The sequence below is a fragment of the Arctopsyche grandis genome, chromosome 3 (assembly GCF_051622035.1).
Source record: "Arctopsyche grandis isolate Sample6627 chromosome 3, ASM5162203v2, whole genome shotgun sequence".
NCBI lineage: Eukaryota > Metazoa > Arthropoda > Insecta > Trichoptera > Hydropsychidae > Arctopsyche > Arctopsyche grandis.
Genome location: NC_135357.1, coordinates 15,242,411 through 15,268,592, shown reverse-complemented (window position 1 = coordinate 15,268,592; position 26,182 = coordinate 15,242,411). Strand labels below are relative to the sequence as shown.

At 35.3% G+C, this 26,182-nt stretch overlaps 1 protein-coding gene across 1 annotated transcript in view; it reads left to right on the top strand.

Moving 5' to 3' along the window:
- Positions 1-26,182, top strand: part of mib1 (E3 ubiquitin-protein ligase mind bomb 1) — a 445,383-nt gene that overhangs the window by 372,876 nt on the left and 46,325 nt on the right. The window lies entirely within an intron of this gene.

Here is a 26,182-nt window from a genome sequence, read left to right as displayed (position 1 = left end):
CTTCAGAGATGAAAACCAATGAAGACATTTAAACCCTCATTGAAACGCAATGAACTTCCTCTTCTTAGGTACGTATACATATATAATCACATATTACATATATTATTTATGTATAAAAATTCTAACAATTATTATATGTATATATGTATACGCGTTCAGTTGCACTAATAAAATAAATACAATCAAATTGATCAACATACATATTTATTTATTTTTTACATATATGCATACCAGGAAGGCCTTACAGGTAGCCCCAATGCGCCTTCCTGGCCAATTACAAACATTGCAGTATTTTTTTACAAGTCACTGAATTACGAGACACTGAAAAACTCGCAAATTAACGTGACATCTATGAATCGTACATAAATTTAATTGTACATTAATCAATCTCAAATAGTGGTGAAATAGTAGATAGGAAGGATATATAGCCAATTTTACCGGGAACCGTTTCAACAATGAACCAGAACACGAAATAACAATTACTTTATTAATTATTTACATAATTAATCCATTGAGATACACTACCGTCCATATGTTTAAGACCAACATGTTTTTTGAGCTTATCTTATACAATTTTACGTCAATTTGAAAAAAAAATAAACGCAGTTTTATTCTGAAATTATATATCTGTTTAATAATTTTAATAGATATATAATTTCTGAATAAAACTGCGTTTATTTTTTTTAAATTAACGTATAATTGTATAAGTTATGCTCAAAAAACATGTTGTTCCTAAGCATATGGACGGTAGTGTATCTCAATGGATTAATTATGTAATTAATTAATAAAGTAATTGTTATTTCGTGTCCTTCAACTTCTGGAAATACAGTCATTTATGTAATAATAAAATGCTGCATTGTTTGTAATTAATTATCCAGGAAGGCGCATTGGGGTCTTCCTGTCGAGCCTTCCTGGTATATACATATGTACGTAAAATTAAATTTTTTAAAACGTGAATACAATAGTTATCTCAATTCTAAAACTTTCTTAGTTTTAAAATTTCAACACATTTATTTATTCATATTTTTGCCTTATATATGTACATATAAAGTATCGGTAGATAAAGCATTTTGATCGTTTTTTTTCCATGGAATAAAATATAAATATATACTTAGTAGTTGTATCGACTATTCTTGATTTTAACCTACATGGTGCCTTCTTGTATCTGATTGATTATAATATAATATACATGCATGTATGTACATATGTTACATGTACATATACATATGAAAACATTTTTTACAAGTAATTTTTATTTTTTAATAAAAATATAAATATTTATGGAATTTGAATGAAAAGATGGAACATAGTGGCGGCTAATTGTAAAGTAAGGACATAAGTGAGGGAGGCGTTGTGGAGCAAATGCTGGTGCGCCAACGCCGCCAGTATCTCTAACGGGCTAATTACCTGCCAGCTAATGAACTTTGCACCCCTCAGCACCACCTCCTTACACCCATGCTCCAGCCCTGTAATGTTTAGGGTGGTCTGGGGAGGAGGCCAGGGTGTGTAGCCCTACGTGGATAAGTGGTAGACGGCCTCGGAGCCCCGAGGTGAACGTGACGCGACTGCGGAGCCGTTTACGCCCTCTGATTATCGTCAGCTTTAACTTCTCGCCTAACTCCGAAAGGGGGCTGCGTGGGCTAGGAACGGGAGGTGGTGTGATGTGGAAAAAAAATGGCTACGAAAATCCACGGAGCATCTGGCGTCCGTAAGAGACGCACTCTCGACCCATACCATTTCGATTGCACGAAGCGTAGCTGTCCAAATTTATTCAAATTTTCAGACAAATAAGTGTTAATCTTCCCACCACCCTTCTTACTCTTTCACCTCAAACTTCAATTCATCGTCCCGACCGGGGTGATTAAACCTCCAAATTTAGTAGATGGTGTAGTTTTGTACGACGCGCAATACTTATTCTTAAATACGCAACGTGTTGTTCTTAAATTAAATTGATGTTGACACTGCACGCAATTTTCATATTAAACCAACGCTTATTTGACAACTGTGTACGTTATTTGCTGTAATTTTTTTCTTAATTAATGTTTTTAAGAATTCATACAGCTAGGATATCACAAGAATTATCGTGAAAGATTATGTTATTATAAATATGTATAATATTAGGCTTCCAAACTGCAAATACACTACATTTGTTAAAAAAAAGCGTCAGTGAAATTGAAACGTCGTCAATCGTCATACATAATTGCATACATATGTATACTCTCCCATAATAACTTGAATGATAATACTTCCCATCATTAACAATTATAATAAATAATACAAATTATTGATAAAATAAAGAAATATAATAATAATGCATATATGTACTTATAATAATATTAAATAAAAATTTATAATAATAATAAAGTCAATTTGTTGGCGGTCGGTGAAGTAGCTCCATCCACCGAACATACAGAGAAGAGCAAAAATGGGAAGACGCGGCAACGAGCAAACAATTTGATGATACAAATACACGTCGACGTTAGGAGGCCGTTCTAATGCTGAGAATGACCTCAAAATGTGACACGTGCCCGTCTAATAATATCTGCGACGCGCTGCAATCCCTCGGTAGCCCGAAGAGAGCCTACATTATGCAGTTGTTGTATTTTACCTTTATCCTCTTAATCATTAATCCCAACTTAATTCAAATAGAGATAAAGGATAAAGCCAATAGTAGTCGTAATTAAAAAATATGTCACCTCAATTGATAGTCAGATATGATTTGCCTCAATTGGATAGTCAGAACACAATTCCGTTATAAGAAAAGTTGTTATTAGGCTGCAAATAATACAAGTAATCTGACATTTTGGGAGCACATTTCACATAAACATTGAAAACATTCTCTATAAACATTCTCCTAAAAATAGCCTTAAATGTGTGCTAAATCCCTACGGATTTGCATTTAAAACATTGTAAAAATGTCTATAAATTTGTATGAAATATTTTATTTCCCATACACCTGAGTATATATGTATATAATATTGTACAAATATACATACATACATGTAGTTTGTGATTACAATATTGGTTATCCATTCCAAGCATGTATCTTCAGAGATAACTTAATTATCCGTCTTCGCGAACCCGTTGGTAATTTGTAGGAAATTCAGTTCGGTCATACAAAGATCGAAGCAGAAAGTGAATCCGATTCGTTTCCTCGCCGCGTATCAAAAGAAAAACCGACCCCGGACAACCCCCAGAGGAAAACCAACGGTGTTGTTTTTATCCCGGAACTCGAGAGGTTCCGGCATACGAGCGCAGCGCCAACTTTGCAATTCCTCTAATGGTCGGGGTGCGTCATACTCTTTCTCCCTGTCCTTAATGAACGTACAAATTCATTTTTCTCTCTTTTGGTCGGTTCTTCTCTTTCTTTCCGAAAGAGGAGTCGACATCATCCTCAGACACGGCCATTGTCTGCCAGTCTTTGTCGTCGTGTGGCGACCAAAAGCGCCGCCAGACGACTGCTAATTGGCTAACCAATGCTGCACAGGTGTGTCGGCATAAAAAGCACAAACCACTGCACTTCTTTCATAAATATTCCCATTCCGTGGCATATCCAACGGATTCTGCGTTAAAGGGGCCACCTTTTGTACGAAAATAATTACGTACTTCTAGGAAGATTTTATCTATTGGCTCATACTTTTAAAAGAATCTTTATATTTCACGGTATCGATAATTTATTCGATTAACACCAAAAATTAAACGCTAGTATATAGTGCATCTCATTCATTCATTTACGTATATGTATAAGCAGTATCTTAACAAACGGCATCGATAATTAGATGTTTTTTTTTATTAGCTTCACTGTTAGATCAGTGACATTTTTGCCTTTCAAAGAATTGTAATCTGTTTTTGAACCACTTCAACTCTTCAGGTCGCTTTGATATCTTATCGACATATTTGATATCTATGTAGCTAATATTGAAGTAAGTTAATGTCTCCAACATGGAGCTAGAGGAGTTTAATCATCAAAGAACTCATTAAAAATTACATCCGAATCTTGTGTCAGTTTGAAGTGATGACAGTTAGCCATCCAAACATGTCTTTCTACCACCCCATCACAACTCACAGGATAAAGAGTTACAAGCTTTTATACTTTTTCACATACATTTTCAATTCACTAACAGACTTAATAAAGTAATACATTGGTGAAATTCGTAGACTCAACTATTGATGTGTCGTTAGCTGTAACTTAGCGCAGAGAGTGTTGGAGAGAGATGTTCTGGAGCGTCCAGAAACCTCATTGGAGGACCAGTGAAGGTCGCAATCCTCAGAAATTAGGGTATCGACAAGAATATACATATTTGGGATCTAGACTATTTGCTACCGGGCAAGCCTACTGTGGCATTAGCATCGTGACATTACTAAATGTACTGTGTATTTAAGAATTAGACTATATATTCTAAAGTAAGCGACAAAACACGATATTCTGAAACTCCGAAAAGCATAAAATAAAGTAATTGTGATAAAAATACATTTTTATTCGTTTAATTTTTTCCTAAGCCTCTTAATGTATTAAAATAAAACGTTTATGTATATATGTCAACAGATGTTGGTTTTCATCGCATGTTTTCGAATAAATTAGATTTTCGTACAGACAATAGCAAGAACCCACAACTGCGTTTAGAGCTGATGACATCTCTTGGTTTGAATTCAGCTGGTTGAAACGCCACAAAGCATGTCTACTCCGGTATACCCGTGGGAATTGTTAGAAGGATGATCTAGCGCAACCCCCTTTGTTTATCTCATCGCTTTCTCGAAAACGACCCACCCCCCTCCCACTGACACTGAATCGAATAGAGTTTTCCACAGTAGAATGAAAATGAAAAATTATTATTTCATACGTTTGTACAATGCACCAATAGTTACATATGTACATATATAATACATCAAACAAATGAAAAGTCACGTCAACCGCTCGACAAATGACGCTCCGCTAATTGCATCAAGGCTGTGTTGTCAATCCGCGATCCCGCTCGTTTGTCAAGACAATGACGAGTGCATCTGCACACTGCACATTGCACACATTGTCCGCTCAACCGAACTACTCCTTGTTCAAGCGTGAAACTGCTTTATCTCTATTTAATTATACCTACATACATATATATGTACATATGTATGCTGGTATGTTCTTTTAATAATGTCTCCGGTAATAACACTTTGCGCATATACTCCAATATCGCTCACTTAACCATCAATTTGCACTCGTTCCGGAAAGAGCGTTGATTAAAAAAAACGTAATAAATCCTCGCGGAATTAACTTTCGATTTACCCGTCATTCTTAATGCTAGAGACGCTCTTGATTTTTAATTAAAAAAATGGAAACACGCTGTTCAGCTCATCAAAAGATCGTTAATTTTACCATAGCCGAGGCGTTTTATGTTGGGTATATAGGGTTGGGCACTTTTGCTTAAAAAAAAATCAGTTTTTTGAAAATATCATTGAAATCGTCTATTTTCTATATCAAATCTTATATAAAATCTATATCTAAATCTATATCTTTTATATAAAATAACTGATTCAAAATTTAAATCCAAAATTTTAAATCACTTGCTCTATACATTTTTTTTTACATACATACCAGGAAGGCCTTACAGGTATGCCTCAATGTGCCTTACTGGCCAATTACAAATTTACAAATTACAATTCAGCATTTTTATATAAATCACTGAATTGCGAGACACTGTAAAACTCGTAAATCAATGAGACATCTATCAATTTGTACACAAATTTTTTTATTGTACATTAATTAATAACAAATTATAGGTGACATGCCGTATAGGAGGGATTTTTAGCCATTTTTTTTTTTTTTTCGGGAACCGTTTCAACAATGAAATCGGAGAAAATTGGCAAACTCTGATAGGAAATGATCAACCTGAAGTCACAAATCCAGGTCTAACCAACAACATACTCTGAAAAATTCATTTTCATTCGAGGCCCGGACCCAGGGATCGAACCCGGCGCCTCTCGACGCTAAGCAGAAGCTAAACGACCGAGCTATGCTGCTGGATATATAAATCAAAATTTAGGAATGTGTATATACATATTTTATTTTATTTTTACATAGATACATATACACCAGGAAGGCTTAACAGGTAAACCCCAAATTTATTACATAAATCGCTGTATTTCGAGACCGAAGAACACAAAATTAACAATTAATTAATCCACAGAGACGTCTATGGATTTAGACTAAATCTTTAAATATTGTAAATAAATCAAATTCAGATATTTATGACATCGGGGTTAGAAAGGTTTTTGATGGAGGAACCGTTTCAACAATGAAATCAGATAAATTGGCAAATTCTGATAGGAAACGATCGACTTGGAGTCACAAATATCCAAGCCTGACCAGCAGCATTAAATATTAGCACGGGATCGAACCCGGTAACCTCCCAGTGCTAAACATAAACGCAACCACCGAGCCATACTGCTGCTATATGTACATTGTATATAGCAGGTATTCAAGCAAAGCATTTAATTGTCATTTTAAAAGACTATTTCGTATGCTCCTCCCTCCGATTTATTTTAATCATGCATCCCGGCAATTAATAATGGCGACGACGCTCATCTATGCCTCATGAGTTATGGATGGCGTCGCGACGACACATTATTGCCATTATGAGGACGCATCCACCCCCGTCGACATCACCGGCAGCCGTCGCTCTATTCAATAGTTTAGTGCATATTGCAACATACTATGCACTGCACGTGATGTACCAGAAGCGGAAGAAACTGCCACTTTGCGCTAACTACTGATATCGCTCTACTTTCTCCTACATACATATATGCATGCACATATCCCGGACGATGTTTGCATCAATAATATACACCGAGGACGTTTCCCATCATTACAGCGATAGCATAGTTCTATGTCGCGGCTTAAAAATTTAATTGTGAGCGATCTTAAAACTTCGCAGTCGGTGTCTTCGGTCGTTATTGGGGTCGTTAGCGACCGGGTGAGGGCTGCGCCGGGGAACGGGAGGCTGTTTCTCCGATACAGAGTTTAACTGGCGCCGGTTAATGACGAGTGCTCTTAACGTTTCCAATTTCACTTACAACGGGATTACTTTCCCATTAGTTTTAACCGGTCGTTTGCGGCGAGCGAGTCTTAGCCGACGATTCGTGCACTAATTGTTCCTTCGGATTATGGGGTTTCGGGTCATTTTCCGCGTTTATGCTATTTTTGTTTAACCTCGTATGAAGGTACAAAGTAGATGAATCTATCGTCAGTCTATGTATACTTGGGTGAGTGCGATCTGCATTGTTTTATTTTATGTTTTAATGAAAGAACTTTTTAATTCATTTATTCCTGAATCGGATATTTCCATTTGTATAAGCGCAATATCCTGAGGATATATCCTGATTGAAAATTGCATCGCCAGTATTTTTATTCAATAGATTTCATTAATTTTTATCTCTAGTATTCTTTCTGATTTTTCATTTTGTTAGCTTATAAAAAAAATATGTACGCTTCTATATTGCCACTGTATGTATACATATACATATGTATGTTAAAATGCTACAATCAGTAATCCTTCTGAATATTCCTAATCCGCGTTTTTCAATTCCACTTTTAATTTAATCCCAAAAAACCAATTCAATTTCCGTCAACGTAAAACTTACATAAGAGTTTTTCACATATTAATCCCATAACATAACTCTTTTCAAATAAAACGTATTTCAGTTTAAATACACAAAAATATTGGAATGTTTTGTTATTAAAAAAAATTTGCTTGCTGTGATTTCATTTATTTTTCTGAGCGTCAAACACGCTTTGTGTGTATATATTACTGGAAACTTTTCGAAATAGATCCCCGTCTCAACAAATCAAAACTTTCTTATTTACGTTTGCTCTCATCGCGTCGGTGCGAGAGCCTCTCCAGCTCCACTTCCCTCCCACAAACCCCTTTCGGTTCTACTTCGTCCCCTTTGAATTCTCCTCTCTCCCATGGTCCGAAAGCTGTATTGCCTTGGGAGTCGAAGGACGTAGTAAGGCGCCAATAATAAAATTTAAAATAAACATTCGTGGTATAAAATACTTTTGTAGGCGACTATTATTCCAATTCTCAAAGTCACAATTTTCAAATATTTATCTCAAAAAGTATCTTACTTGAATTTTATAACAATGAGTTTTTTTATGGAGGCAAAATTGTTGCCCTGTTTCCAGCATTCTGAAACACTCGTGCTTCTAAATTCGTGTTTCATCTGAAGCGATTTACTTCAATTACTTTGCAATTGAATAACAAGTCTTGTTTCAGTAGTAAGTATCTGCACTTGCGGTTTCGCTGCACTAGCAAATGCACACGCTCGAGCCACCATGGTCCCAACTAATTCCCATTAATTCCGCCCAAGATACACAATCTTATGAATAGACATACTTGTTAAGTAGAAAGTAAGTTTTTCAGTATTATTGCTTACTTCGTTTTGTATGTTTGTAATTTAAAATAAAATTAATAATTTAATTTTAAATAAAGGAGTTCGAATTTTCGCATGATCACAAAACTTCATCTATTGTTTACTTTACTACGTACATAGATAAAGTAAAAAATATTGATTTGGAATAGTTGAAATGTTACATTTCAATAGATGAAGAATGATCAAAGCTATCGAGATTTATTTTGATTCAATTATAAGTTTAAGGTAGACAAAAAAAATGTAATTAGGAAATGTATGGAAAAACACACGAAATGCTGTGTAAAAAAAATAACAAAGAATACTTCATTACTTGTATATATTAGAAGATCTAAGGGGATTTCGGTCATCAGTATCTTATGAAAATATAACTTGAAATTAAAAACTAATTTAAGATTTTCTTTAAGATCTTTGCGTTGACAATCTGCCACAACTTTTTTTTCGTTACAATATTTATTTTTCAATTTCTCACAACAATTTTAAGGTTTGTGGTTGAGAAACAACACTTTAAGGTTTTTTTGGAGTGTTGCGATTGAAAATCCGCCCACGACAGCAGCCTCCACCACCCATTCGGCCCACCCGTACCCGCTCGGATTGCCATCGCCGCGGTCGTCTGATTTTCAATTTTCTGCTTCAATCCATCGCGGAAATTTTCCTGATAGGTTATCGGTATGTCTTCTTCATATGTACATATACGATAAATGTGCTTTTATATATGCACATAAAATCTCTCGCCTATAATCCATCAACTTTTTTCTTATTCAAAAACTGCAATCGTACTTTGTGTAATCAAAGATACGGCTACACAGTAAAATTTAGGAAAATCGATGAACGCAGCGATTGAATGGGGGATGAGTGGTCATTTGATGTTTATACAAAGACTGAGTACGATCGTCGTTCAAGAAAAACGTTGTTTTATGTATGAAATGTTACTAAGGTTTTGTCGTATTTTGACGTCCGTAATTCGGCGTTAAGCCCAAACATGACAGATGACAGATATGGGACAGGCAGTACAGGGGACAGCTGCGCTACAACACACCCTTTCGCCATATTTATTTTATACATAACCCCTTCGGATTCAGCAACGACCTACATAGATCCGGACTCCAAAAATGACGACCTAAATTCTTGTCAATCTGAAAACCATACCGATAACAGTCGCTAGGATATTCGTTGACAGTTTGAGGAATCGAATCACAAGACTACGTCTGGATAATATTGGATGGTTTGTGCGGAAAAGTATGATCGTGCAAGTTTGGATCGTAAAATCTGGTGGTCCCTGTGGAGCTGGGGGCGTAGTCCGAGACGAGGCTTTCCACGGCTCAAAACTCGTCTGGGACACGAACTGGTAGTTGGTTTACGACACCAATTATCACCAGAGTGCGATGGCGTATTCGAGGAAGGAACTGGCCATTTGCATATTTGCGAAACGTTGCATATAGAGATGTTCCAGCGATAACGACCCGCCCTGTTCGACACTCCAAATTTCACTTTGCCCCTCAGAGCGTTAACGACCTACGACCCCAAAACTCTGACGTAACTCTTTTTCTACTCACTTCAACATAATGCTTTCAAATCAATTTGATATTTCAACTAATGATGTACACGTGTGTATTTACAATGGTACCCCGACTTTTTCGCGCGGTCAATAAGCGCCCCGACATAAGCGCGCCGACGTTACCGCGCGTCGACAAAACCGCGACAGACATGACCGCGCGCCGACAAAACCGCGCCAGCAAATACCGCTCGGTGACAAAGTTGCATCAGATGCAAGTTGCGCTCGCGCGTTATCTCGGTAATTTCACAATATATATTCAGACTTATCAAGTCAACAGTTTTATCAATTATTACAAATGCAAGTAGAGTAGCAAAAAATTCTTGTATGATTATATTTTACTACGTAGTGTCGATGTGGGGGTAATCGTTAATTACACTAATTAAAACGAAATAAATAAAAAGATTTGAATGTGTAATTTATTATACAATATTTGTATGTATAAATATTAGGTATTGGGGTGTACATTGTACATATGTACATTTATATTTATAAAGATTCCAGCAAACGACTTCGCTTTTGGCGCCCTTTGCAGATTTCTGACATTTGCACGGCAAATCAACCTAATTGCAATCGGGCGCCCCCATCGATTATCTCGGCCTTCGTTTTTGAAAAGTACGCTCCCTCGACCTCCCCCCCTCCCCCCAGCCCTACAACTCTTCCATATCGGTCCACCCCTAAAGCTTGGGTGGGTTCCGTGCCGGCTGACCCGTCCCACCCTCTCCTCCTACCGCAGGGGGTCGATATTTGGAGCAGCCGGTGCCGGCGCCTCCCACACCCCTTTAACACACACAGCACCCTCGCCGATTCCCCGTAGCAAAGCTGAACCCTTCTCGACTTTTTCTGGTCCTTTTGCTAATTTGTAAAGTTTTCTGAAGACCGTCCATCCCTCTGTTGGGTAAGGAAGAAAAACTTTAAAAATTGATTTTGTCTGTCTTACGAAAAACAGTTTCGGACGATTTTCGACTTTCATATGTGTAATATGCATATTGATATGAGCCGTTATATTTGAAAGTGGCGAAAGTCCAATTTCAGATCCAAAAACACTACTTCTGTTTGTCACAATTTGTTATCATTTATTTTGATTCAATATGTCCAAAATCTCAGAAAATCAGAATACGCGTATTACAGGCCACCAGTATTTTTAAATATTGTTAAACGCAAGACATTTTTAGTGTTTTGCTAAATATTTCTTAAAATTATGAAAAGTGGACTTATGCCACTTCCAAATATAAAGTCATACATATGTCATAAATATTCATAACTATAAAATCGTACATATGTATATTCAACGATATCAATCGTGGAAGCAAGTACATGCCAATTATTTATACTTAAGTCGGATTGTATGACCGGTAGAAGAGATTGTGAAATAAGACTAAATGTGAAATTGAGATGGAGTGCTTTTAGGAGAATCTAATTTAATTCAAATTTCCGCTGTGTAATTGCGAAAGACTGGAATTCCGGTGGGAGATGATTCTAGTAGCAAGCAACACATGATGGGTACTTCTGAAACCCGATTTAGAAGTTGTAACCCCGACCAAGTCTTGGATAAGGGGCGGATGAAGCAGAAAAAGGCAAAATAGAAGTAAAGAGTATTGCTAGGTGAATGAATAGCAAATGAACTACGGCTTTGAATGGTGTCAATGCAATTCCAAAAGCTGAATTTACTCATAGACATTACAGCAGATGAAAATGTGTGAACCACGATGCAGATTACACAAAATTAAAGCAAGTGTACATGTGTACATATTTAGTGATAGTAACAATACCCGAAATAGTTATATCCCAATTTACTAACAATTGAATTACTCCACTTTTACCTCGTCCAATTTCAAATTGAATTACAAATCTGCACTTGCGAGTACTTAGCAAGCGATATAATTATTCCCTTTTTTCATCGCTTAACCCTTCGTCGCCCAAAGAACGTTATAACGGACGTCTCTACCTGCCACCCCTAACTGATATTTATACCTCGACAGCTCATTAAAATTTAATGGCCAATTTATCTTTGTTAGGGGAATTGATTAGCGCAGCGCGTCTCTTGCACGTCCCGTTAATTACGCACAATTAAACATTTACGTTTGCGATTGCGATTTGGTGCTGTTGGCCAACAGCGTTTGATTTGCCACCATGTCCGCAAATCGAATGGCCGACCTCTGCGAACCAATTATAACGTATTCCATTCACATTGTCCACAAATGCATATTTATTACCGATTTTGCACTCGTAATTACACACGTCTTCTTTATATCACTTACCTACATACTTTGACAACACGCGAAGAAGTTCAGAGAATTCATTTTTTTTTTATTAAATTTATTTGAATCGGAAAAAAAATATTCCAATTCAACCATATCGATTCGTCGTCATAGAAACTTTGATTTGTTTTTCAATTACCAACAAACCTATACATACATACACACAAAGTTTTTTTCAAAATTATATATTAGCTTCCCGAACATGCATCTAACAAATCCTTAAAGTTCCATCGTAATCGGTTGAGTGGTTTAGGATCCTATACGAGACAAACAGACAAATAGGCATTCGTTTATATATTATATCCATATACATATGTACATATATAGATACCGATAGGTGGCGTAAAAAACTTCTCTCCTAACGCCATCTGTGATTTACATCCGTAAAAGCAAACAGGTTAAATTTTCATGTTTTATTCATATGTACATATACATATGTATCAACTGTCAAACGCTGCTGCATCGATCCGTTCACTCAGCTATTGTTTCTGCTGTTGCCTCTGCTTCCATCTCTACTGCAACCATCCCTGACGATACTGTGGGTTCTTTGGCGCAGTTTCGTCCCTCGCAGCCTTTGCTACCTGTATCTGATCCTGCTTCAGTGCCATCCTCTCACGATGTGGACCAGTCTTCTCCTGATTCTTTGGCGGCATCTCAACCCTTGCGGCCCTCGCTACCACCCTCTACTACCCCTCGGAGTCGGCATGACCCTAATTATGACTCAGTACCTGCGTCTGCCACAAATACTAATTTTTCAGCTTCAACTCCTAGAACTAGACCGTTTATGCGTGGTTCAGGAGCACCACATGCCAACAAAGTGACTAAATTATATGTATGTATGTATATACCAAGACTGTGGAGTTGGAGTCGGAGCATTTCAATCAGAGTCGTAAAAATCAACTTATTCTGACTCTTTTTATTATTATTTTTTATTACGGTGTGTGTCAACTAGTTTCCAATTTTTTGAAAGTAAATCCACCAATTAATTGAAATTTAATAATTTATGTATAAAAATCTTGAATTTAAATTAACATATAAATAAAATAAAATGCACATGTACAGTATTAATGTACTTACTTTTTATTTATACCTATTTCATTACCAATAATTCAATAAATTGGGTCAAATGTCATTGTTTAAATTCGATATTACTTTTTATTACTAATAATATTATACGTTGGCAAGAAACATCGATCTTACTAAAATCGCTCTAGTGGGAGTCGGAGTCGAATCATAAGATAAAGTCGGAGCCGTTAAATTTTAAACAGACTCCACAGCCCTGATATACATATGTATTTATACATACATAAGTGGTTTGCAATTGAAAATTATTAAATTAATTTGAGATGAAATTTCATTATTGTATTAACTACATACATTTTCTCCGCGCGTTTCAACCCTACATAAAAAATATTTCAATTTGATTGGAAAAATCATAATGGAATACGGATTTTGTATTTCGACAGTATTCCAACATCATGTCCAGCAGCCCAGAGGCTTTTCGCATTTAATGTTCAACAATTCGTATCGCTTTTGTATAAATTCATCCATTCGATTGTAATTATTTTACTTATTTTTTATTTATTTTTATTTTTATTGTTACAAATCAATATACACTCGTCATTACAGATTTGCTCCAATGCGACGGGTGTACGTTAACGAAATACAGAATACATAAACAATCAGAAATACAGTAATACATATAAAATCAGAATATATATATATAGCATATAACAATTAATCAGAAATAATAATCATCTATGGATTATTTTTAGATTTTTTTTTGTGCACAAGTTTTATACATATAATAAATACGAAATTATAGAGATATCTATAGATTTCAGATTACTGTGTATAATTATTACAAATTATACACAGGCAGATTTTTGTGACAACAGGGTTATTCTAATACCAATTTTCAGGAACCGTTTCAGCAATGATCAGATAAAATTGGCAAACTCTGATAGAGAAACGATCGATTTGGAGTCACAAAACCCCCAAATTTAACCAGCAGATGACGAGGACTCGAACCTTTTACCTCAGTGGTGCTAAATATATACGCTACCACTGAGCCAAACTGCTGGCTAAATATATAGTATAATTTAAATTTCAGGCTCTTACTCTACATACATACATAATATTATAATACCCGTGTATTTATATATGTATGTACATGGTAACGCGCACCGTCAGCGAAAATTATTATATTGTAGTAATATTACATACACATTTCTTACACTTCAATCTCGATGAAATTCCTTGTCCATTAAGAGTTTTATACACCCACGCATATGTATGTATGTATGTACATGGACGGTATGTACATATATACCGTCTACCGTACTGTGATATATTTGCGATATATGTATTTAATATAAAAACGAACTTGATGTATTTGCATATATTTGCAATATATTTGCACTATCAAATATATCGCGTCCTTCGAACGAAAAAATAAAAACTTCTCAAAACCACCCACCGAAATGCCAATGGACAAAATACTAGTCAAGAATTAGACATACAGGAACTTATAAATTGAAAGACAGTTATCTGAAGTGAAGTCGCCAAAATTTATAACTCTGCAATTTCATATCAAGGTGGCGACTGACTTGTAACACCAAGTATTGTAAGTTTTGCAAACTTTTTGAATCGAACACTTTCAGTTTCGAAGCACAAACGTATAGAACTAGGCGTGAACAACTCTAACTGTGAAAGGCAGATCCTCATGCAAAAAGGGGTCGACCGAATATGCTGAAAATGACACTATCCGAGTCGATCAGAATGCACTTTTACGCAACAAGTGTCTTCGTCTTCCTGTCAACACGGTCGTAAAATATATCGTAAAGATAGGAAGTAACGCAATCGATCGGCGTCAGTTTTTTTATTTGAAAAAACACTGCTGTTTTTGTGCCCTCTGGCTTCTGCAACTTTGGTTTAAAATTACAATTGTTCTAGCATCTTTATTTATCATCACCATCATCATTTGTAGCACCATCCACTGCTGGATGAAGCTCTCTCGAACACGCTTCCACTCGTCTCATCCATCTCACCCCACACAGTCCTCTAATTTCATCCACCCATCTTCTTTGCGGCCTTTCTTCCACTCTTTTACATTCTCCCAGATACCATCCCTGCACTTATTTTGTCCATCTTTTGTCGATTTCGATAATCTCTTCACTCCCTCCAATATATCCATTGCTCTTGGAATACTTCTAACCCACGTATACCGTTTCCAATCTCTCTTTGTTATATCATTGAGTGCATTGGACTTTGTGTAACATTTCTGCGTTCAATGCGTTCATCAATACATCGCTGGTAAAATAAATTGCGTTCATCACTGGTAAAACAAATTGATCGAAGATCTTTTGCTTCCAGTAAAGTGGCATTTTTTATTTAAAAACGGTGTTAATTCGCCCAAATACACTCTATTGCCTATTATTTGCCCTAAATATAAATAATAATTTATTATAAATTTTCATATGTATGTATGTATGTATATGTATAATTGATATCCACAATATCTCAAAGCATCCTTTGAAAAGCCGAACGCTACATCAAGCTTGGCGTTTTCTACATTTTTTACGACACCTACTCCATTAGGCCCTGCTCACGAGGGTTTATCTCGCATATTAGAAGTCATCAACGTCTCCAGCATCCATCCTCCCTCCCCGCATTCGAGTCGGATGGTGAGTGGTGCCGGCTCGTAACTCTTCACCTGGTCCGGAATTCTTCAGCTGGCGTTATTGCACGCGGGGCCGGTGCTATTATGAATTTCATTACGGTTTATTACACGCGTTCCGCGTCTGCTTTATATTCCGCCGAAAGGGGTGAAGCCGAACAATATGGCGGCGGTTTGTAATAACGCGGACCGACGGCGAATCGTTTTTTACGGACCCCTCCCCATCCCTCTCCTTGGCCCTTCGCTTCGTGAATTCTCATCGCGTCGTGGTTTTCTTTGCGCGAAATTGCACGGTAATAACCATCAGTCTAACTTCCGTAGCAATGTGAACGATGTCGTCGAATTTATACCCCACTGTACCTCCACGGACATAATATCGTACTGCTTATTTGAATGCCAGCATTCACAATATACTATGTACCTCCGTTCGATAGAAATTTCAATAGATATTCTTTTGAAACTATATTTCAAGTATCTTCTATACAACTCAATATTTAACCAGTAATTTAGATCAGGTTAGGATGAAATGCTTTCGATTGTGTGGTCACGGGTTCTATCCCTTGCTTTGTTGCTGGCCAGACCTTGAATATGTGACTCCTAGGTCGATCATTTCCTATCAGCTTGCCAATTTATCCGATTTCATTGGAAACGGTTCCAACAAATTGGCAATCCTGTCCTGTTTCCCAGAAAATTTGAGTTTACAGCATCTCATGATTTGTTGATATTTAAAAATTCTACACAAATTTGTCCATATATGTCTCTAAGATGATTGTAATGTTTGATGATCGATGTTTGTAATTAAATTAGCCTTGAATAATAATTATGTACAATGTTGACAATGTACATACATATATCGTGTTAATGAAAATGGGTGTAACCTGTAATAAATAATATACTTTGCTAGATTATTGTATGACAGATGAAGGAATTACTTGAATTTTTCCATACAGAATTTTTCCGGACACGATCTTCCCGTAAACTGACTATTTTGGACGCTGAATTTATCATGACACTGATCATTCCGTTAATAACTGACTAACTGGGAAGTTGAACAATCCAAATGTTCACTTCTTCTTTTTTTATATAATATTGTAACGTAGAGATTAGGTGATTAGTGCTCGTCGACCGCTAATATAGCGTGGACGTTTATAAGGGTTTCCGAGATCAGAGTGAAAGATGCAGTAGTAATGGAGAGGTACATAGTTTATTGTTCTTGATCCGTCGAACTGCCAGCTCCGACGAAGCACGGACCAAAACCACTTAATATTTACACCCATCGGTTACTCTCCGCAAAGAAAGATCATTGGTCAATGGGTCGCGAGACCTTATTGGCTTGTATACAGCTTGCTCATATGTTGAGACCTTTTTGTCTCAAACGCTAGATCAGGTTATGAGCGCTAGTAAATTACTGGTCGACGAACACCAATTACCTCGATATCTGGTACAATCAGTGTTCGCAAACATCGTGTTTGGAAAGATCATGTACGGAAAAATCTGTTCGCAAAGTTCGTGTCCGGAAACATCCTGTAGGGAAAAATCGTCCAACTGTGTGACAACGACAATAGGTGCACTCGATAACCAACAGTCTTATCCAACATAAAAATAAATAAAAACCTATCTGCTGCTTTTATTTAATAAATTACATTGAAATTCATTATTATTCATTTCATGACACTTTGGAATGGATTTAAAATCGTTTGTTTAAATATCGCCAAATAAACTCAGATAGAAGAGGAGCTCAAATCAGACCATAGAAGTTTTTTAATGAAAATTTGAACGAAATGAGCCAACTCCATTTTGGTTCCGCTTTCGTTATGAATATTCAATTCTGTCGCATTGATTATCTGTTGCTTTTAAATAATTTTAGCCAGAATATTCTATTATGTATATTATATTAATATTCTATTATGTATATATATTAATATAATAGAATATTATATTAATATTCTATTATGTATAGATATTAATATAATAGAATATTATATTAATATCCTATTATGTTACAGTTACAAAATGGCTTCTTCCATCCTCTTATATTCCAATAATTTTTGTCAATATTATCCCGGTTAAATCTTTATATGTATTTCTAAAATAATTTTATAAGTTTGAGTAATAACTCTGGAAAAAAATGAAGGAGTAGGTATTATGTAGATTCTTTTTTATTAGACAATCAACGATTCTTTCAGTCAAATTATTGTGCATACCTATGTATGTACATATACATATGTATATTCAATATAATTTTCATTTACGCCAAGTTAGGTACAGCACGTATCTCGCACACGTCTGAATAATCAAATTCCAATCTGAATCTATGCACAAACACATTCAATTAAGTATGCTTGCAATTTCACAATATTAATCGTGTCTAATTTACCCCGAAATTAGTATGCGATATTCGTACCGTGTAATTAATCGTAATTAATCAATTTTTGTAACGCGTACACAATGGCACTCTTGATAATTTGTTTAGGAACGTGAAAAACGCGATTGACGTTATCTCTTGACAGGTATATTTAATTTGAGTAATCACAAATACAACCTCGCTTTGAACCAAATCTATTTTTTTCTGGATTCTATTTTTACTATATCAATACTTAAATAATTATCGTTTTCATCTGTGTCTAGTCCTGAACAAGCAGACCATTATATAATTGAAATTATCGATGATTTTGAGCATACTGTACGATACATTGTAATTTTCCACAAAAATCTTTTTGCAATATGAATTCATTTCATTGTATATCTTATTTGTAATCCTCACAGATAATCTTATTTTTTTAGTTTTGTAAAAACACGCGATAAAAATGAGTTATGTCCAATAAAAAATATATTTTGTTTTTACGGCGTATACTGTGTCATTAGTTCAGCGCACTTTGTTCGCTAATTTCGTTTCGCAGTTGGCGTAGGTTCGTTTTCAGACCCCATAAATTATCTTAACGACCCAATTTCGACCTATCGACAGTTCACAATCTGTTGTTGTGGCTTTATCTAACTTAGATTTTCCATAATTACCGCTAGGCCGATTTTAGACGATAGCTTAATATTTATATTCACCACAATCTGTCGTTACTCTGGTTATTTATATGAATAGATATTCATAAACTATACGTGTCCCATTATGCATTTCAACCAACATTTAAAAACTTTCTACATCATTTTTAAAATTTTAGCAATACCACTCTATAAAAACATTCGAATTTTTCCGACATAGAAGATTGTACGCAGTATGGCGTGGCTCGTACATTAATTTGTCATATGTAAATCGCCGAATCCGCGATAAATCTTTTCATCCGATATTTCTACAGTCAGGGAAGTTCAACCTAAAGTCTCGTACGTTCGCTTTTCAGATTGCTATATTTCTTAGTTTCCGGCGACTTCTAGATTAACGCACAACATTATAATTTTGCGTACCTTTTGCGGTTTAAAGTTTATAATATTGTCGACTGTTATTTTATAGTGAATATGTTTGAGGTTTTCAACCCCTGTTGGTATCGCAAGAAAAACGCCTGAGCGCCTTCGTTTCGATTGCCGGAATAAATCACGCACAATATGACAGCTTCCCTTTCTCTCCAATTCATTCTCATAAAAATATGTATAGCACACACTAACACACCTACGTATCGGTGCTTTCATATCTTTCAGTGTTGCGTGTGGCAGAAATACCATAAATCGGGTTGCTCTGTCAATAATTTTACGGCATAATTTCAGCATTCGTATTTGTGAAAAAAATATTTAAATTTATTTCTAACAGGCTAAGGCTCAAATTTAGGTGCAATTCATAAAATTCATCCAACTTTCTCGATGAATCTCAATTCTTCTTATAATTGCTTGCAATATTTGGGCATTAATTGATTTAATTTTACTTCATTTCACTTATCGACTTTTGGAACTCAAATGAATTATTCTTGAAATCAATTTTTTTTATTTTAAGTTTACGAAAGTTGAAATAAGTCTACTAATTTAAAATGTTTTTATGACACAAAAATTCAGAAATTTTGAATTCGAGAGAAATTCATAACTGAAAACACTCTTTTGGAAAACTTAACAAGTTTTATATCAAAATTTAGTTTCTTAATTAGTTCAAATTATTTTTTTGTTATTTATTGTTCTACTAATAATAATACACATATTTCGATAATTATTTCTTCACATATTATTCTTCACATCATTCTTGTCCCTTCCGAAAGGTAAATAATCACTAAAGAAAATGCCCTTCCTTAACCACTTATGTACATACCATTTTCTTATAAGACACGTCATCTTAAAACAACTATTCTCAACATCGAGTGTTACAATAAATAGAATTTATATTCGCTCTTTGTCACTTTCATATACTCGTATAATAATTCATACTTAACTCCTCTTCGCGGCCTTTCTTTGATCTGAATACCATGAGCGACTATTTTTATTACCATATAAATCTCTTTTCATATACCTTATGAATTTCGCTCTAACTGCACTCTTGATCGCGTTTCAATTTTAAAGCCATCGATTGCATCGGTGCATAATTTTCGAATCGTCGACACCGTGTAGTGAATAGTTGAATAGTTAACGAATTCGGAGTCATTTGACGGAGCTCATTTTAGGAACACGTTCGAGAGATGGACTCGGGACTTGGAGGCATCCATCGTCGTCGACATTTTTAACGGCTAATGGTTATAGATGATCGCCATTTATGCACGATTGATCGCTCTCTCGTAATCCGGGACGGGGCGTGATGATGGCACCGCCGTAACTTCGCCAACATTTGAACACCCACCCGGCCCAATTCTCCGCCCACCACCCCCTACCCTCCCAATAATCCCAGCCATCAATCAGGCCCATGAGTCCGTTGCAGTGCGATGAATTTTCTACTTTCTTTTGCTTTCGGCGAAAAGTTGTCGCGTGACTGCAAACGTTAGGACGTTCCTGAAATGGCCAGCAAATTTTGCCCGCGTTTTGATTAAGACGCTCTAATGCGATCTCTCGAAATGTATAGGTTCTCTAAATATAATGATTCATCTACACGGACATCTACATATATATATATATATATATATATATATATATATATATATATATATATATATATATATATATATATATATATATGTATGTATGTGTATATTGATGTTTATTAATAGCTAGAATTTAATGTGGCTTCATTTAACAAATACACATGTTATTGACAAAAACCGATACCGCAAAACGCGGTGACCGTCACCGCATCGAAAAGATCGAAAATGTTCGTTTACCATGAATACATATTGTTACGTAGGGGTGGGTGGAGGATCCAAGTAAAAGGCCAAAGTCGTGTCACAGCATTTATTGGTGATTAAGGAGATACACGCACTGGCAGTGCTCCGTCCAGAATGTCTTGATATCGCCTAAGTACCGCCTTATAAGGGGCAGGTCTCTCAAGGCATCCGGTTACTTCCCTATTGTTTAGGCATGTACCCGAATATGTATTCCCACGACACCCAGTCCCACGGTATCAGTCACTTCGGCGAAGGGACCAAATAGCGGCCATTGTTTAGCCTACATGCACTAAGATACATATAATCCTTGAAATCAATTATAACGGTCACACAGTCTTTGGGATGCTACCTCCCCTTGTAAGTGACCTCTTTTTTAAGTTTTTAAATAAAATATCTCAATCTTCAATTATCTTCATAACTAGAAGTTTAAGCTTAATACCAAATTATGTATAAAAATTTGGTAAGCATCCATCAACCGGAAGTGGCCGTTTACTCTTGTTCGATTTTTCTCCCACTATTTTTTTCGACCCCTTAAACATCTGTGCTCTTCACGAAAATATTCAAATATAATTCTTGTTTTAATGTGATGAAAATAAACTTGCATGTATTTTTTCCTCTTAGAAAGATCAAAAATGTTGTCGCCTTGATTCTGTCCACACCCCTGAACGTATCAAGCTGAAAATTTATATTTGAATTCTTTATCTACTAACTTAGAGCTGATAAGGTTTTGGTCAGAATTCGTTAACCGGAAATTTTAAAAATATATTTCATTATTTTATTTTGACCTTTTAAATTATTTTTATTTTCTCGATATTTAATGTGTATAATACTGATACTGATTTTAAGTAATAAAAAAATTTGAACAAAATTTAACAACCGGAAATAGAACTTTTGTCTTGTGCAAGTTTTCATACATTCGCGTTCAATTTTTATCGAAAATGCTGTCACAGCTATTAGTATTTCATAATGCTTCCGGTATGTGTGAATGTGTCTGTACGGTTCAATATCGAATTTTGTTTTGTGACCTTATATGTATTCCTCAAATACATAGATAAAGTCATGGGTTGGTCACATCCGAATTTTTTGTTTAAAAATTATGCAGTAATCATAATGGCTTCCACGAAATTCTCGAAAGAGACACATTTGAAAAATTTTTCCGATTCCTTTTGTCGACTTTTGAAAAAACCCTCCTCAATTGCACATGTACTCAAACAAAGCTTTCTCGTTTCGAGAATCGAACCGATCTGAATGCGAACGTGGTTTCAATGAGAAACCGCACCGTTATATCATCCGTTTCCGCGGAAAATCCCTCGCCTCCGGTCTACGGCAATTTTCCGCATTTTCCCCACCATTCATTCCACATTCTTTTTTTTTTTTCCATATTTACCGCGACTCGGTAATGTCATATCTTTGCACGATCGATAGTGCACGTCGATGCAGCGTACAGTTTCCTATTCCATCCACAAAATCAAACTGCAAAAGTTTCATCGCAACTCATCCGAAAATGAGCAACTCATCCATTTTTTTACTTGTATACAAAAATATAAATACGTATATTTATATTTTTGTGTGTAATTTCTATACATATGTATATGACAGTGTCGGTGTATACCTATATATCGTAAATTTAATTAAAGCCCTCAGCACCCACTAAAACTAGCATGAGCTGCTCTCTACGGTACAGAATGAATGTTTCTTCAATTTATTACGTGCCGCTATAAAACAGTAAGTGCTCTGAACGTTTTGCCAGCAGAATTGCTAATTAATTGCTGCGTAAATAGCCAGAAAATGTGCGAAACACTCAATACGTACTACTTATACATATGTATAAATTTATTAACGTGTGTATGTATGTATATGTAAGTAGACCTATGTACGTCTCAAATATTCTATATTCATTTATAATCTATAGTTATATTGTATTATATATTATTTTATTTTATTTTATTTTAATAAACATATGTATACCACAGTGTCTTTACATGTTACCCCAATATGACACTGTGGCCAAATAATACATACATATATGTATGTATAATACACAAAATAGACTAAAACACATTTTGTATAATCATACGTACATACCTATACGTTTAACCGAACTATATAACATTATAAATATGTATGGACGTTTGTATGAAAGTAATAATCCAACTTAAAGATACTTAAAATCTATATTTTAACAGCTAGAAGTGTTTTGTAAAGTTTTATTTTTAATGACTTCAGAATGCAAAGGACTTGTGAACTAATTCTCATTAATATTGTAAATTAATCAATTGTTACCGTATCTACCATTATATATTCTGTTGAATGAGAAAATTTTATGGTACATATGTACATGTGTACATACATACATACATATATCCAAATGGCGACCATGTCTTGTTTGATATAGCTCTCATAAAATGTATTGCAGCAATGTGAAATGTACATTTTACCTATATACATACATATGTTACAGTAAATCTTTATTCCCAAGTTAAATTATACTTTCCATGGTATAATTTCGCCAACTCAGTCCGTGAAAGCATACATATGTATAGCACAAATCAGGACATTGAAAAACATGTTATCATAACCAATTGGAAGAATCGACTGAGGACTCTCCAATTTATGACAAATAAGGCAATGCATTCAGGAATCAAACGGTCCCCATATGAAGCTGCATTTAGACAAACTGCAAAAGTTGGTCAAATTAGGTTTGACCCATTTAGTTCGCATATGATAATGATTTTTGTTTGTATGCTCTTTATGAGCGTCTTTAACTCAAAATCTAGTATTGCTGTGCTCAAAGTGGGTATGGGAATTAACAGTCTTTCTTTTTTTTATGATGTATCAGATGTATTTTCTAAATGAAACAATATTTTATAAATGATTTACAAAATGTTTTCAAAACAAAAATTTTTGCAAAATGAAACCAAAGTGACTGCGACCAAAATCAAGTTTAGGCTTCCATCAAATCTAATATCCCCGTATCAGAACTTCATTCATCAAGAACAGTCTTTTGTGATCAAAACGATCACTATCCCTCCGTGACATTCTTTGTACATTCCACGTGCACTCATCATCACGTGCGGTTTGCGGACGACCTCAACTAACAATGCCACCACACAGTTCAAAGTGGCTCGTACTGCATCCGGTTCGAGGTATTTCCAACCCCCAGTGTATTTGCTTTGTGCAAACAGCCCCTACGCGCTGCTATGAGCTTTGTCATCAATCGAATTTATTTCGATACAGGTGAAGTCGCGCCTGAGCCTAAGACTGTAGGCACGTCTTGTATATACATATACATAAATATGCATCTACATCATTATGTATTTAAATAACACTCACACGACTGGCTCAACGATAAACCTAGATTTAGATATATATGTACATATGTACATATATGCCTTTTACGTGGCGTGGTGTTGAATTCACCCTCATCTTGCGCAGGGACACTGAATCCCAATTAATTATACATTCCCAATTAATTATATATTAAAATACTGCGCCCATATATTCTGTTTTTGTTTATTATCAGCGTGTGTGCTAAATTGACAGATAATTCAACTGTTTACACATTCACTACAAGCAAAATCAAGGATTTTGGGTACCAATTGTAATACCTTTAGGTATATATATGTAGTTCATTGACAGAGCGTAGTGTACTAACAGAGCTATTGCATATCCGTAGTTAGGTATTGTGGTTATTAAAAAAAATACAAACCGACCGTCTCCCGTTAGAATTTTCAAATTTTTCTAGCTTAATTTTTGTGACGGATCCAATAAATCGGTATCCTTCCCCTCAGTTTCTCGCAAATTGCTAAAATGCTACTACATAACGTATTTCTCGCAAATTTACTGTGTATCGAAAAAAATGCTGTCCATAGATGTCTCTGTACATATCTGTACTGTTATGTTTAACAAAATCGTCATTAATTATATATGTACAAAAAATTAATCAAACCATACATATCGCCTTGGAATAATTGCTGTCATGGCGCATATGATATATTTATGCACTACGTATGTAAAAATAAATATTTAGATTTCCTATTAGATCAAGCTCATGTAACACATTTTTTTAGCTAACCATAGTTGCTAACTCTCATCATTAGGGCATTGCTCGAAATGTTGCGATAGTACGAACTTTAAATAAATAAATAATTTCACCATTACACAAATAAACATTCATACTTCCGTGATATGGACCTGAATATGACATCATTATTCAGAAAGCGATAAACACACTTTATAAGTTTGTTATACGTTTTCTGATAACTTTATAACAAGTTGTGAGGAAAAAAGTGACGTCCTGAGAGAGGACATGCTCTATGAAATGTAAATATTATAAAATATTTACGGTGTGAATAATGATATTAGAGAGACGTCACAGTTATGAGTTTAATAATGCTGGAGTAATTTTAATTGTTCATGTTTGTTCCAAAACTAACGCAATTAATGTGAATTTTTAAGGGCTTTTTTCGCACGACCTAGTTGGCGACCTTCTCGTTCATGTTGCGTTACGTCGTGTTGGCCCTCGAAACAATAAAAAAGGTTGACGAGGGATGGTGTCACGCTTTTTTCCGCTCGCCCCCCTTAAATGCCTTAACATTTTTTACCCTTTTGTTTTGTGTTTTTTTTTTAATGCCTCGATCATAATCGCAATCCATTCGGTCCGCCATTTTGGTTTTAATATCGTCCATTTTATTGTCCTCCCGCTGATTTACGCGGCCATTCTCATACTTTTGACATTTTTTCACTTGTATATACATATGTATGTATAACGCGAGAGCAATATACTCGAAATATATAGATACCTATACACAATTCGCACGGAATTACAATTTATGAATATAGTAAACAATATCATTCCAACCGGATCAAAAACATTTACATATTATTGTACCTATACGTAAATATTATATCTACCAATAACGCTTTATCACGATACTGATTTGAACATTTTAAAATTAGAGAATCGTGCTCTCATTTTTAAAATATTTTTTCCTTAATAGCTTTTCTCTTCGCTTATTTTTTTATATTCTAAATT